The sequence below is a fragment of the Rhopalosiphum maidis genome, chromosome 1 (genome assembly GCF_003676215.2).
Source record: "Rhopalosiphum maidis isolate BTI-1 chromosome 1, ASM367621v3, whole genome shotgun sequence".
Taxonomy (NCBI): Eukaryota; Metazoa; Arthropoda; class Insecta; order Hemiptera; family Aphididae; genus Rhopalosiphum; species Rhopalosiphum maidis.
The window spans coordinates 72,131,846-72,149,838 of NC_040877.1; the positions used below are offsets into that span (position 1 = coordinate 72,131,846).

Below are 17,993 nucleotides of genomic sequence, written 5' to 3' on the forward strand. Positions count from 1 at the left end.
ATGTGCAGTCATATAATATAAAAATGTAAATATAAACTCAAGCTATGTGAGTATAAAAAAAAGAAAAGAAGGGTAAAAATTAAAACGATTAAAATGTGCTTTTAAAATATACATACTCATTATACTCGTATATTTACTTATTAATGTATTAGTATATTTCAGTATTCATTATTATTATAGAATACCTTTTATATTCCTAAAGTTAATACTTTAAAAATATAATCGAGCTTAATCCTTTCATACTCTTCTAATTTATTAAAATTATATTTTATATCGTGTTTTTTAAACAATAACTTTTTTACCTGATCATAATATTATTTTGCTAATCTGCTATTATATTATATAAAAAAAATATTTCTGTTATAATATAAAAAAAAAAAATTTAGTACATATTCACACTATACTATCGTTATCAATAAAAATAAATAAATTCAACTAACAAAAAGTTATATTACCGCGAAAATTAAATAATAAAACTTTAACGTTAACATTATTATACTATTGATAATTATTGTGACATGTGAATATAATATGAAATAGAGGTAACAGAATGAGTATTAAAAATTGATTAATATTCATTAAATTTCCAAAAATAAATCTATGTGAAAGGGCTTGAATTTTTCATAGTATGAAACAGTAAATAACCGTATTTACACATTATTTTTTTTCAGTGTCCTCAACAATAGGATTACTTAATTACATTTTACCGCTAAATACTCATTAAATATAAACGAAGAACTAATAGGTGTACCTATTTCACGAAATTGTAATTACGGTAGGTTTATGAATTAGGTACAAGATAAGCATTATTATACATAATTATGCGAGTATAACACATTTATAATGTAAAATAATGTAACATATTAAATATTATAAACTAAAATTAATAATTTAACACTTTTTGTTTTAATATAGAGCGGAATAAAAGAGATATAATTGTTGAATTAACTATTAACAACAAATGTATTAAAATTGTATTAGGATTCTTCAATTAAATTACATAACTAATCGATAGCGGTAAATATTTTTCTATCTATTTCACCGCCAAACAAAAGCTACATGTTTTCAAAGGCTACAAAAACACGTCATTGCATTCAAAATATACATTTTTCTTCGTGACAAGTGATATGAAAGCAGATCTTATGGTGGATTTACATAGTCGTAGTGAAATATATAGACGTCGGTGTTGTCGTACACTTTTAGAAATTAACTACCAACAAGGTGTTTAACGGCTAAACAGATGGCTGAAGCCTGAAATCTGGTGACATTTGTCGGTCCACGACAATCTCTCATCTGTTAATCGCGTCTAAAATACCTACTATAATATTGCTTCGGGTAATCTATGACATTTTTTTTTATATTCTCAGGAAGAAGACTAAATGAAAATATGTAAGTGAAAAAAATAATCTAAAGAATTGACAGTGAAAAATGTCTTTACACTTACTATAGACTTATCTTTGTGTTTGCGGCGTGGTGGTATACATAACATAATATTTTAAACAATATTTATAATATAAACAAGTATTAGGTTATCACGCAAAAGGTTTGTAATTTGTTGATCTGACCCGCAAGTCTCGGGAAAAACTCATGCGCCTGTAACACAATACAAAATGTAAGACTGTTCGTTCGGATGTTGCCCATTTCCCGAACTGCAGACCATGATAATTCCGCCAAAACGCACTTGATCGTGTCAATATGTTACGTTCGTAATTTAAATAGTATTATGTGTACCTAGTCAGCAAACAAATCAAGTAATACACCCAATGCACGTTATATGTGTATAGTGAGTAAACTTTGAAAACATCACTCGTAAAACAGTGACTAATGTTGTTTTCCGGTCTTTGCTTTACACTCCCGAAACTCATTAAATGTGTTTTCCTTTCACGCAACAGTTTTAATATTAAAAAAAGATTCAACACGAATTACGATTAAAAGCTATATTCGTTTTATTTTAAATCACCGTTAGTATATTAAAATGTAAAATTTCTTATGAAATCACTCACTCAGCTCAATGAACATTTCGGGTATAGATGAACGCAATAAATCAAACCATAAGGTTATAGATTTTCACGAGTTTACGAGTACCTATATATTTTTAATAAACTGTGAAAGATGGTAGTTTAAAAATTGTTTTTCACACAATAAAACTCAATAGTAGAAATAGAAAAATGTATTTATTTGATTCAATTCATTTAAAAATAATTAAATTAAAGCATAAAAACTTTTAAAACATATTTTTGAAATACTCTTAGTCTGTATTATTTAATATTTGAATATCTACATAAAAAATGTATTTAAAAAAAAAAAATAATCATCAATAATATATCCGATCTAATTTAATCTAACCTATAAGCTAAAAAGTTTTAAAATCATTAATTATAGTAACCCAGTAAAAATAGTTCACTTATTTAAATAGATAGACATTCTATAATATTTTAAAGTAATTTTAGTAACTGTAATAATTAAATTATTATGAATTTAATAAACATACTAAATAGTTAACTAAATAAATATTTTTATAACTACGGTATTTTTTGATTAGTATCAATATTAAAATTAATACTACCCAAACTTATAAAATAAACCATGCTAATAAATACGTTAAGAGTTTGAAGTATTTATTGTTTTATTTGTGTATGAAACAAACTAATACATTAAAATACAAATATAACTATAGAATAATATTATGGTTGTCCGATGATTAAAAATAAAAATAAAAATACATTAAAAAGATAAATAATTAGATTATATACTTTGTAAATATACCTACTACCTACTTGATAAATTGTTTTAAGCAATACATTTCTTTTGTTATTATTTTCATTATAAAACAATTTTGTTACCGAATACAAGAAAAAAAAATCTTATTTGTATAACCTTCATATTTGATATGGGGAACCACGTTATTTTTTTTTATTTTTTCATTTCATATTTAATATACACATATAACAATATATTTATTTTCTTATATAATCCGTAAGAATATTTTATGTTAAAATAACTAAACATATTAGTTTTAGTTAAGATTCCAGTGACACTACTCTATAAAAATACATCACCTAAATGTATATTATATTTTATTAAAAAAAAACATGGTTTTAGTGATATTATAATGCAAAGCTATAAATGAAATTTAAGAAATTTATTTAAGATTTATGTTGTGAGTGCCTATATTATAATTCAATTTGTCAAATTATTTCTTACACTAAATTATGATATATGAACATTATTATTAATAATAATTGAATTCCTCAATTTTCATATTAAATACATTTTTTTAAGATACATAATATAATATTTCATGTATGATTTGAGAAAAAACATTAATTTTCATAAAGCAAATTAAATTGACAATTATAACATTAAAAACCAATAATTCTTCTTCTGAAGTAGCGTTAGAAATTAAAAAGAAATACATTACTTATAAGTATGTCACAAGGTTTTTGCCATCGCATGATATAAACTTTTTTTGATGTTAACTCAATAAGACCTAAAAATAATTTTTATTTCTCGTTATTTGTAAAATGTTTTGTTTCTATCGACATAATTTACAACTTATTTGAAGTGTTTTCGCATGAATGAACTTATATCGAATAAGTTTTAAAGGATGGTGAACACATGATAAATTGATAAAGGTCAAGGGTTTGTAAGGTATAAAAAAAGCAGCGTCAATAGGAAAAAACATCAAATAATTATACAATACATTAAATAATTCATATAAATTGGGTATCTACTAAAAACATATATAACTCCATATAAACATTAACTGTATCCCATTTACTCACTTATATTTTTTACTGATTTTTGCATATACATCAAAGGAATTATTAACATCAAATAAAAGATCCAAAAAAAAATTCGATTACATGCACTCGTGATTTGATCAAAATATGATATTATATAATTCCACGTTCATATATGTTTCCCTATGTCTTTTCTGTTAATCCAAATACATAAGATAAATATTTATTAGATTCTGAGCAGAACGATGAATGTATTGATTTTACAATCATGTGTGTTTTTTGTGTCTGTACGATAAGTAGTTGTTAAAATGTTTCAACTTTCACTTTGAAAGTGATTTTTGATAGAAAATTGGATCTAGTTTGTACTTTAAAGAGGTCAAAGTTAAATATTCCCATTACTTTTTTTATAATTGAGGAAAATATATAAAAATTAAGGAAAAACGTACATTTTTAGGTAAGCCCGTTATTGTTTTGTAACAATGGTTCCTAAAATTTAGACACTTTTCACTCAGAATTGTATCAATAGTTTATCATTAAATTCAAATTTAACCCAATATAATGATTTATTCAATAACGAATTCCACACAACACCTAATCTATAGCAGAGTGCGCTACCTACCTGCCTACCTCTTTTATTATGAAATTTAAAATAGTACATTAATAATTGTAAAAAATTTCAAAAATCACAATACTAGCGTTAAAGCATTAGATCACTCATCATTCTAATAGGTAACTGTTCTTTATCAAATGTTGCGTCAAAAAATCGAATTTTTTGTTATCAAAGAAAAAATATTATATCTTTATAATCAATAACTATACATATTTATATTTTTAGGACTATTTTTTATTTCAGTCTGTTTATTAAATAATAACATTGAGTATATGACCTGTGAAAAATAAAATAACATAGTATGTTCGTGGAATGAAGAATTATCCGACCAAAGGAACTTAGACATGACTTCAACTATTTTTAATTAAAGCTACATTTATAATTTAATTAAATCTTGATAATGTACCTTAATGAGAACTTAAGTGATACTCCTGATATAGTATAGCCAAGAAAATCTTGTAAAGTAATAAACATTGTTTTATTAATAAACAGACAACTTGTACCTATGTAAATATCGTATAACAGAGTGAAAATATATTTTAGATTATTAACTTAATGTACCTACCTGTTTTTTTTTTAAATATGTTTGTTTAATATTTGAATAAATCATTATTAATATTATTATTATTAATATTCACTATTTCAATACAGGGATGAGACAGAAAAATTGTATTTTTTTAAATTTAATGTTATTAAGTTACTTATTTTACACACAATGATATTACAACATTACATGATATCATAATTAAATATTAAACATACTTATTGCCCATATAGGTGTATATAATTAACGTTAGTTTTATATATAGTTTTTATTATATATATATATATATATATATTTTTAATAAAGTGATATTGCAATTGTATCACTAAGATGTAACAAAATGGTTACATGTATAAAGTGAAAATATATATTTAATAAAATATGTATAATGTTTATAATAAAATAAGAGTTTTAAAAAGTCACATTTCTTTCAAAAGTAAAAACAGATTTATACCGTAAAATACAGTTTCATCTAAAAAAAATATGTTATTTCTCGACAAGCGTATTATTATCAAAAATAATTTTAACATTTAAATTGAATAATCACTCAAAATTATTATAATACTATGATATTACTTTATTTTATAATAAAATATAAATTTAAAATTTAAATAACAACAATATTGTGGATATTTATTATAGTTTTATCCAATTTAGTATTTTTACTGAAATGGAAAGAATCTTAAATTCATTCTTCAATAAAATATATTTTATAAGTTTCTAAGCAAAGATAAGTGATGTATCGTATTTAAATGTAGATGTTAGTGTTAGTGAGAAAAAGAATTACTTATAGAAGCTACTTTGTTGTTTTAACATTGTTATACTTATTATGCAGAAAAGTTACACCGTTACTGAGTGCCGTGTAAAAAAAAAAAAGAAAAGAAAATACGATAAGCTATGTATATACTGAAAAAACGAAAAATTGTCGTAGTTTATTTCCAAAACCGTTAATGATAACATATTAGACGTATATACGTTACAGTTTTAAACATATTTAAAAACCCTAATTGTCTTAAGGAAATCGGTGATATAATAATACAATGATTGATAAATGAAATTCTGTAAAAAAATATTTTAAAATTATCTCGACATTTTGTTTTGTAAAACACAGAAACATTAGAAAAACATTTATACAAAAATCTTCAAATAACATAAGAACGCAAAACATCCAATGCAAAAAACACTTGCCAAATGAAATATTTCTTGGGTTCATAGTATTATTGTACTATAGACTTAAATTAGATATATGTACTATACGATCACGATAGTAATAATGATTTACTGTTGTATTTATATTATTTATGGGTATAGGTAATAAATTCTTACATAATTAATGCATTATTTAGCGTTCACGCGCGTGTTTTACCGTGTTATTATTAGTAATATATTATTATACACAATAGTATATTTTGAATGTTTAACTGACTGTGTGTGGCGTCTTATAATGTAGGGTAGAGGTATTAGTAGTGTCTGTATAAGTTTGGGGTACTTACCTTCCTACGGAGACATTGTGTACCTACAATCGTGTCTAAACGGCTTAATTGTTTTCTGATGCGTTGAAAAGATTACGCACGCGCGTCAGTATGAGTTATGTACGACAAAACATGTTAAACAAATTCGAAATAATTTATTTTAAAAGAATAATAGTGGAAGCAAAATACATCCTCCTGTTCTATGTATACATATATAGTCTACAACGGGTATATACGAAATAGCAAAATCGAAAAACTGCACATCGATTTCACGGAGAGAAAATCCTATTTCCACTATTATAATCACAGAAACAGTAAATCAAGAGTGGAAAAAAATGAACATTGGGGAGTGAAGTGGTTTTTTGTTATACTGTTGTTTGTCAAGATAAAATCGAAGCAAGAATATCCGAGTTGGTTTTCGGATTATTACATATAATATATAACACACGAATTAGGTCCTAGATTTTTTTCAAAAAAAACTTTAAATTTACCTTATTATTTTATACAGACTAAAGAGTAAAGACCGAAAAGATTATATCGTATAGCTTATACATTTGTAAGCGCGGATAAACATTTTCATACTTATTTTAATTCTAATTATTTTTATACTTGCCCATAAACGATGAAAAATGTTGTCTGATAGTCGGAATTTTAACCAAATTAACGTGTTGTATTTTTCTTTTGGTTCTAATAGTTTGAAGTTTCTAATTTATTTAAAAACTCTAACGAGGACCTATGCAGATGTGTAAAAGTTTCTTTTGTGTAAAATAAAGGAGTACCACAGTAATTAGGATATAAATGTTTGGATACGGGAACCAATAATAATATAAGTAAATGATATTACTATAATAATTCCACCGAGGTACTTGTATATTTTCATTTCATTATTGGTGAATTGGTCAATGTAGTGAACTTAATTTCGATGGAAGTACCTTTGAAATTGATATTACTCCTATGACCTATTATTGGTATAACCCATTCGTGAGTGTCTAGTTAATAATCATATGAGATGCAATAAAAGATGTTTTTTTTTTCATGTCAAAAAAAGTAAAGTTTAAAATTGAATTTTAATGTATCTTATACAATTAGAACCCTGTCAATTTATTGAGTGTATATATATCGATTTTGCGAATTTATTGACTACGCCGGTTACTATTTATATTAACCATACAAATTCATAATGTTATAAATTTATTAAATTAGTAGATGCCAATAATGTGCTGTAGACTTTAATGTTTTACTGAATTTTTTATTTAAATTAATTAAATTATAATCAAATAGAAAGAACATCAAAGTATTAGACATAAATGAATACTTATATGAACATTTAATGTATATTATAGTATTTAAACATTTCATAGATAACAGTAAGTTGACTTAATGATTAATGTAAATGATGCCAAAAATAAAATATTTGAGTTAATTAAATAAAAGTAATAAAAAAAAAATTCTAAAATACTTTTAATTTAATACTTTTTTTATAGTTTTATGAATATTATATATTTAAAAAATATATATTTATTTCTATAACTAAAAGCGAACAATGCAAAAACAGATTTTATACAATGATTAATACAACGACTATTATAGAGATAATATACAATGAGATATATTCATCATGATAAAAATATTGTATAAAATATAAATGTATAATGAAACTTTATAAATAGGACATTAATTAAAATTTAATTTGAATTAATTTTAAATCTATTGACTAGTATTAACTTTTCAACATAAATACTATGCTGTGTATCGAAAGGTATTTAGTAAGAACCGTAGCCAGCGGAATCGATCGCCGGTGAAGTCATTAATTAATACCTTTTTCAAAACGGGATGTTTCGTCGGAATAAATAAATCCTCAATATCCGTACTATGTATATAGTGCTGGTATCTTTCATTAGTGACGAAAACCTTTTTTCGCTTATATTTTAAGTCATGGTGACGTTTTTATTTGTCCTTTATTACATAAAATCAGTTAATCTCGAATTTAATAAAATAATCTTTCCTCGTTTTCTTATGTTCGCGAATAACGTATTCGTTTTATTTTTTTATATGTATTTGCGTATGGCTTACTAATTTTCAGTAAATACGATTTATTATATCCCATAACACGATACCGCTCGCAAAGTCGCACACTAAAACTCATTCGTTAAGTGATGAAAGTCACGTAGTATTATTAGTATTACTAAATATCATATACGAGTATTATACATACGCATTGGGACTCATCGTATAACACAATAATATTATCAAGTTTTATTTATGAAAATACAATATTCTCAAGCTATTGTGATTTTACGTGAAAATCGACAACAATTTAATTTATCTTACTTATCATATTACAACGATTTTAACTATTAAGAACTGCAAAATATAATTTCTTTCGTTCCACGTCACAGATGAAACATTTATTTTACGTCATAATAAAATACTATGTATAGATTTTAATACAGAAATATTTTTAAGCATCAGAAAATCGTATACGTACATTCAAACATATAAATATAATTTTATATTTTGTAATACTCACTCAAATTATTTTCATCAACGGGTAAAAGACCTGCAAAACAACAAAAAAAAATTAATAAAGAAACACACGTATTCATATATTAAAATATATAAAATATTTTTATTATTAATAATAATTAAAATATTAACCGTGTACCATAATTATTTTACGAGTAATCTAAAAAAATAGTATAATTTATGGCAACAATTATTTTAATTTTTAGTGCAAACGAGGAAAATGAAAATTGATAAAAAAAAACACTGCAGTTCTATATAATATTACAGTAAAAACATGAAAAAAAATCAATTTTACATTTTATCACGTTAGTCATAATTTAGTATTATACAATATACATTAAACATATAAAATATAACAGTTAATATAATTGCATCAAGTAATACAGTGATTACTGATCTTGTATAATATTTATGTTGGAACAATAAAGCCAGTAAAATTTAAAATATTGGCTCTTCGGCAAACTTACCTACCTATATATTTAATATGACCGTAAATTATTAATTTTTGAAGATTCGGTTATTCCTAAGTTGTAGAAATAATATGTATTACTGATATTCCGAATAAAATGACACAATATAATATGCACCCACGTATATGGGAAGGTTCTTGTTAATGTTGCAATTTGTAACATAGTCGTCCGCCTAGGACTTTTGTCCTTGGTCACGACATCCTCATATTTGTCTTAGCTTGTTCATAAAATGTAAAAAGTTTATACCGTGTTATTCATTTTAAGAATTTTTACACCGCATATAAAACATATAACCATTTAAGTTAATGATAAGATTATAGGCAGCTAATCTAGCGGATTAGGAAAAAATAATAAAATCATTAATCCAAAGCACAAATAGAACACAAAAACATAACTTGCATAAATATCAAAACGTTAAAGTAAAATTATATTTTATAACTAAAATCATAAACGCACCTACATTATACGGAAACGATTTAAGACATTATACTAGTTAATGTTATGTACAATGCCAATGAAAACCACATGTTTTATTACTATACTATTTTTACCCACATTTTAAACTTAAAAGAAGCCTATGTTAATAATTCATTCATAAATTATATGCAATAATCTATTTTATTTAGTTTTAAAAAGATATATACACATGACTAAAATAGCTTAAGTTTTTGAAATAGCTAAAATGCTAAAGCACACGTGCATGCGGTCATGAATAATGACCTTGCCCGTAGAATGGCAGCATACTTAAGCAGATTATTATGGTAATATAGTTAGGGATGTATTGATAAATAATGTTTTGAGTAAACCGACCAGTAAATATATCATATTATCCTAAAATATATATCCCGAAAAAATTGTCTTGCTGCACTTGAAAATTAGTTATCTTGATTATCAAACTACAAGTTATTATCAAAATAATAAAAAAATAATATACAAATTTTATCCATATAAATGACCTACGCTTGCTTATGACAGATATTAAAATCATATATTCATGGCCCACTATCCATTGCATACTTATAAAATTAATATCTTTATGTGTATATTTTTTTATAAATATTTTTATGAATGTATAATCTATATACGTGAATATACAGTATACACTCCACTACACTCCTGAGTATACTATAAATATAAACGTGATTAAAATATTTTTAAAAACTGAATATTATAAAAAAAAGCATAGAATTGTTATTAGAACAGCGGTATGGCTACACTATCAAAAATCATATTTTTAACAAACGAAATTAATTTTTTCATTAATCGATTAATTGTTTGATCACAAGTACCTTTTCACTATTCGTATACACTATACAGTAATCCCATAATTATTAACAGATTTATATTTCTACCAGTGTTCAGTAAGATCATCTGATATTTTGTAAAATAATAATATTAATAAAGTATAAAATATTTATAACTCACTATAACTGTAACAGTGTATAAGTATAAAATTAATTTTAGAACTGTTAATTAATTTTTAATCAATAATAATATTAATCCATATAACCTTTAGTTTTAGTTTTAGCAGTTGCATATTGCACTTATGAGCAATTTCAAATATATATATATTTTTTTCTTTGTTAAAAGCACATATTCCCATCAAGTCAAAAAAAAAATTTCTGTTTAAGAAAACCTTTTCCATTATTATAATCGAGTACTATTGTAAGTATGTGGTGCACTTACCAGCCGATTACAAACATCTTTAAAAGTTATTGAGTCTTAACAGTTCTATTAAAAATATAAATGGTGCAAAAGCTATAATATGTCTACAACGAATTGTATGGTTAGATTATTTGGTTCAATGTACATTGGAGCTCAAGTACCGTTAAATGCATTTTAGTAGGAAATGACATCGGTGAATACAATATGAGTGTATAATAAACGTGTTACAAAAAGACAACAATTTATAGCCATGAATTATATGCTTAATGTATGTCTGTCGTATATTTAATTATATAGGCTGCTATTTCAGTCTACACGGACATAACTATGGTTAAATAATCAAACCAATTTACGATAATTAGCAAATAATGTTTAGAATCAAGTGAATATCTATAATACCTACTGGCTAATGGCTACTGTGATCATTTATTGTCTTATTAGATACGTAGTAAACGTGATGGTAACTTTTGCTTGTTATTCCTATTTATTTAATTCCATCATAAAATGTGTATTTCCATAACAGATAACCAAATACCTAATAACATAATATAATATAATTATTATATAATAATTTGTTAAATGGTATAATCTCAATGAAATCAAAAAAACAAAACTAAAAACATTGTAAAAGATAAGTTATGACAAAGCAATACACCAACATAAGTACAATCGAATATATAGTACGTTTTATCATTAAATTATAAAATGTAAATTACAGGTACCTCTATTAATTACCGTTATTATTGTTTCTTTCTGTGCAGATTTTGTTTTTATATTTTTTCAGTAGAACTTTAGATTAATTATTACACAGTTGTGTAATATTATTATTTGATTTTAATTATTGTAATCTTATTACGTACAACTTTCAGAATGCCTCAACGAAAAAAATAATGAATTTAGAACTTAAACTGTTTTTATTAAATATACTAAGCCTTACTTTATAAAATGGCTTTTAAAAATTAAAATATCACGAAATTTTCCAATTTAAAATACAGTTAAAGTAAAGAAGCATACAAAAAATAATTATATAATATAGTTTAATAAAACAAAATAAACAAATAGCTATCCTATTTTAACTAGTACGATTATACACTTAATGTTTATGAATTCACCGATTTATTGGATTCAATCAATTTCAATATTCCTTAGATAAAAAAATAAACGACGAATTATGTTGGTTTATTAGCTAAAAGATTATTTTTTATCAATGTATATATCAATGACGTTAAAGTATTTTCCTATCTAATAAATCAACAATTTCTTGCCCCATTATTACATAACATATTATTATTAAAGCAACAAAATACATTTTTATTAAATAGTCAAGTACGACTAAACCATTATTATAGATAAATCAATAATCATTCCTGTATTGTATAAAAATATTATGATATAACTATACACAAATAAATCAAAAATACACATATTTAATACATTTATAAAAATAAATTGATGTATTTATATCATTTTTTTTCATACTAGGTAGATATAAAGAAATTATTTTTATTTAAATTAGATCATACTATACTATACTCTATTTGGTTTTTAGAAATACAGATTATTGCAGTAACATATATCAACAACTGTTCAATGAAAAATTACAGCAAATCGACTCCGATAAAATATCGAATTGTGTTATTTGAAAATTTCGTAAAATATAACCACCGATTTGGCTAAATCAACGTAATAATATTCTATAAATGTATGTTCTATGTAAATAGTATTTATTTAACCAACATTTAATGCACTAAAAAACTTTTAGAAAACTTTAGCATATCAGCCTACCATATCTATCATATCAGTTATCATTCATAAATATTGTACATACTCTTTGTACATGTTATCATTTCTAATTTTTAAAGGTTTATCATAATTTCTTTAAAAGAAAAAGATTAAGCACATCATTACATCCTTATAAGTTGATAGTTCTAATAGCATTTGTCTATGCTAATCAACTATAAAGTAGGTACCTTACATGAATAATAAAAATGAAAAAGGAAATAGTAAATTGTACGCAGAGTAATCCGAAAACGTTCCTACAATTTCAGTGTCGGAAAGATGTACCCTATAGGTACAATTTATATATATATATTTATGTACATTTTTTTTATCTCAAATAGTTTATTTATAGGTAATATTGTTGCTGTTTTTTTTTTTTTTTTTTTTTTTATTGTTATTATTATCAGCAAAAGGTCCATTGTGTCCCGCCGTTCCGCGTCGTCGGTTCGTTATTAGCCCGTAATCCATTTCGCCGTTCGCGCGCGGCGGTGGTGCTTGGTAACCGTACGGGAAAACGACCAGCACCCGCGGGATTCCCACGTTATTCGTAATGGGCAAAAACAACGACAGACGTTCACGAAAACCATACACGCCACCAGGCGACCGTACGAAAAAAATGCTCGTCACGTCGCGCACGTCGCCGTTTCTTCGCAAAACGAATACGATCTATAGGACCGTATTCCAATACATAAGTACCTACGTTACATGCAGCCGTCATTCACATTTTCTCGACCGCTGGGAGACTACAACACTGTATTTCATTGTTTGTAAGGGCCGTACATAGAATAACACCATCGTATTAGAAAAACTGGTCTGGGTGAGCGCGTAGGCACGGCGCTGGATAGGTAATAGTTTTATGGTTGTAATAACGGTGTTCAAAATCGCCGAGCCACGTGTGGTAACAACAAAACGGCCGTGTTCGGGCGACGGACCCCGATAACATAATATTTCATAGAAACCGGCTAGTAATACCATTTGTGCCGGCAGTGGTCTAACTCTACGCGTACAATAATAATACCTACCCTATAATAAGTACCTCGAGCACATAATATACATTTATTTACCATTAAAACCTACCTCATGTTTCGCGAGCGTTCTGTTCACTGCGTGTATTTCTACGCGATCACTGCCGCGATGGTCGAGCGAAACGGACGATGCGGCAGTACTGTTACCGCGCCTTTGGGGCCTACGCTTGAGCCCCGTCACACGTGTTCAGTCGCACGGCCAAACGACAACGGCAGTAATAATTTTATAATACTCATGAATATTATCGAAACCGTTGGGAAAAATTCAGCGGTAATTCAAACGTGTCGTGTACCATCCGACCTTGCTAAGTATATGTGATCTTATAATTGTTTGCCGTACGTTGTCGGTTTGTACTCACTCGCGACGCAATAACCGGTGAAATTCGGTCCAACTAAATCGGCGTTTTTTTTCGCATCAGCAGCAGTGACCAGTGGGTGGTCGAACCTATAACTTAATAAGCATTTTCCGATACGACGCAACCAACGATCGACGAACATAAACCGATTTGGGAAAAAAATATCGAAAACGTGCGCGAGAACACCCGTCCGACCAGGTCCGACCGACAACGACGTCGGAACACTCGGAACAACTACTGCGGTCGCCGGCCGCCGGTTGCCGGCTCGCTTCCGAGACAACACGCAAACGACGCGCGCACGCGACCTATCTGCGTAAAAAATCTCATTCCGCAAAACCCGTTACACGGCGGTGTCTTTTTTTCGAATACGTTTTTTCGCCGACGCGCGACGGCTGCGTGTGCATTTCTGTTGGCTACTTGCCTATGTAATAGAAATAATAACAATAATATTACAGCGCTACTTTATCGTTATGATTATCATCGTCGCCGATGGGATACGCGTTTCTCGTTGTTGTCATAATAAGTGATATACAGTCGCTTACTCGCTTACAACTCGCACGCCGACCGATCGATGCGGACGGCGAGTAAAGTGCAAACGCCGTGCAGAAAACACCGTGCCGATGAATTGTGCAAACTGTGACTGCAACGACTGATTTACGCATAGGCGATGTCGAAATGTGAAATGCATCAACGCTTATTGGAAAAGGTTAAAAAGGGCGCAAATTATATATTTTTTTGTTGTTTATTACGTGAGTATATACTTGAGTTGTATATGCATCATAAATATAATCACTACTTTACACGGTTTCGATTTTGTGTTAACATTTTATTATAAGAAGTATTATATCCTTCAAATTTCAAATATACGTGCAACCATCGTGCTTTTTGTGTCAAGAGTTCAAGATTATTCGATAATAATGATGGCAGTTTTAATAGAAAACATGGATTATATTTAATGAAAGTTCCAGGGGTGAACAGGGGTGAGTTTAAAAATAAAAATGTTTACATACCTACGTTATTTGCGAAGAGAGGCAATTAACTTTTGAAAGATTGTGAATATTATTTATCTATAGCTATATACCTAAAGGTAATCAATCGAATTGGTATTGATCTTCTTCTGGAAAAGTGTGTGGTAGTTTAAAAGTGCCAAAGGGCTCGGCAATGACAAAGTTTTCTCTGTATAACGGCTCCCTTACGTGCGGGTTCCCTGTAATTGAAACAAAGAGCCGTGTTCCAACATTCATGTCTTTCAATCTATTTATTTATATTCATAGAAAATAATTTTTTAAGTATAACTTATAAATTCTCGATATTCAGTTTATACTGGTGTTCATAGTAGCGCAAGAGCAGTTTAATAATAATAATAAAAATAAATATAAATATTATCCCGTAAGAGGAAACTTGTACTGTAGTGTCTTGTTGGTAATTATTGTTGAAATATATTTACAACTAAAATTGTTTTTAAAATAATCGAATACTTATGTTGTTATAAAAATGTATAAGTATATAACTTTAAAAGTACGATATTTTTAAAAAATCCCTACGATCTTTCTCCGGTAATACCTAATTTAAGGTGTGTCACACAAATGTCCAACCACGTCTTTTTGATGTTTTCATTAATTTATCCTTTGAACGGTCGAAACATAATAATTCGTTTAAAATTCAACTTAAACGTCATCCACAGCATATAGTTTACCAAAAGCAAAAACAATGTACAACAAACAATCTCACGTTATACGGTTTTATAATAAGATCCAATTTTTAACTAGAAAATAAATAAAAAATATTCAATGTAATTTTTCTCCATACAAATTTTAAATACTTGACATTTCTATCTATAAATGTGTCTATATTTTTAATTATTCATTCTTCTTCTTTAAGTATTTCTAATATAAACTAATATAGTTTTGATCTTCAATGCATATTGTATTACAGTCTTGCCCTTTTTGTTTTAAAATTTCTTTTTGTTTGACCAATATTATTTTTAAATGTTTTTTTATTGACTCACGTCCAAATAATTATTCTAATTCTATAATGGTTAAGAATTTATCTAACTTTTAACAGAGATAACAATATGCATAATACATTAAATAAAATAACAAAAAACTATGGATATTTTAAATTAGGTCATTTATTTTGGCGTCCACACCGTTAAACATGAAAACTATGGTATTACATATGATATGTGTTAATACAGTGCAATACTTTTGGTATCACAAATTCGAACTGTTTGACTTTATGAATAAAATTTGCACTTAAAATTATACTTTTATTTCTAGCAGAGGAAACAATACTATAATTTATAATTTACATACGATTACAATACATGTACCATAATAACAATATAATATGATTAAAACAAATAAATAATTATTTTAAAATAAAACTACATTTTTATTGGTTCTATCTATACTAAATAAATTTATGGTTACAGAAATAGTCAGATATAAAATGATTCCATTCAACTGATATAACTCAAACTTTTAGTAGCGCTAATTAAGAAAACAGTTAAGAAACATTATTTTTTTTTTTTTGATTCTGGACCAGTCTATTAGCAAACTTTTTATGTTTTACTCTATTACACGCAGTTTGATATATTACTCATTATTCTGTACCAACTACTAAAAATATATTTAAAAACTTTTGTCGAAATTTAGTGGGGCTATCGAGCTCACATTAATAAACTGTATCTAAAGCGTCAGCCCTAATATAGATATTGTTGTAATGGTTAATGATTATCCAAATTATTTGTATTATGAAATACAATCCCAATATTATCATTGTCGTTGTAGGATATATTCGTTCTAATAAATATAATTAGAATATGTAAGAAAGCAACGTACACTTTTTTCTTCAGATATTCCCCGGTATCTTATAAACTTAAAATAAAAATGAAATACACTGGATCATTATTTTTTTATCGTAGTTGTTATTACTATCAATTTTTTCATTTGAGGAATAATTGTATAAATTTTCTGGTTGATATGTATAACTTTAGGTTTATGATTCAATTTATATTTTATGCAATTGCAAAGTTCCTTTCCTCTTGTCTCTAGATTTATTATTTTCTTTGATCTACAAATGGTCAAGTGTTTTTAAAGTCAGAAACAATTTCTTTCCGAGATTTTCGTTTATCTTTCAAACACGCTTAGTAATCGCACAGCATTTTTATTTGTAGACATAGTTGTAGTAGGTTATATCATTGACAAGTCGAATTGCGTTTTATCTTCGGAGTATATATAAGACCGAAAAAGTCAACCGCGACATCACATACACGTGTTTATATAAAATTCAACGAGAAAGAAAGGCGTCTTTATTAAAGAATCTAAACAGGGAAAAAAGTATAAGAAATGCATGCACAAGAAACCCAAGACTAATACTTTTTATTACTACCGTAAAACGCGTTTCAATGCAAAAGCTGTAAATTCTTTACAATAAGAGTATATGTACTGTATTTTATATATTTATATATAAATATACATATATTAATTTATTTTAAAATTCTTTGGAAATTCAATTTCTCAACGCGTTTACCGTATGAGAAGATAAAAAAGAATCATGCTTAGAAGGAATTTTCTAATAATATTCTAGCGAATATCCTTACATCATATCAGATCATTCATACCGTCTGCTGTATATCAAATATTAAAACAATAGTATGTAAATATAAACAAAACCATCTTGACCTTGTGATAAAAGTGTAATATTCCGCCACGTTTAAAGTATTTCCAGTTACAAGGTTGACCAGTACCTACTTAATTATAATATTTATTATTTAATAATATGAGAACAACATGTGATTT

The 17,993-nt window shown here is 26.7% G+C and overlaps 1 protein-coding gene across 3 annotated transcripts in view; it reads right to left on the minus strand.

The window, feature by feature from the left end:
* The window catches only part of LOC113549620 (adenylate cyclase type 5), a 193,118-nt gene that overhangs the window by 103,821 nt on the left and 71,304 nt on the right, over positions 1 to 17,993 (minus strand). For 2 of the 3 annotated variants that reach the window (XM_026951010.1, XM_026951009.1), the window contains exon 2: positions 8,900 to 8,929. The gene's annotated coding sequence lies outside the window, so the exon portion shown is untranslated. Of the gene's footprint in view, positions 1 to 8,899; positions 8,930 to 13,886; positions 14,408 to 17,993 lie in introns of those variants that run through there. The other variant, XM_026951008.1, reaches the window with a different exon arrangement.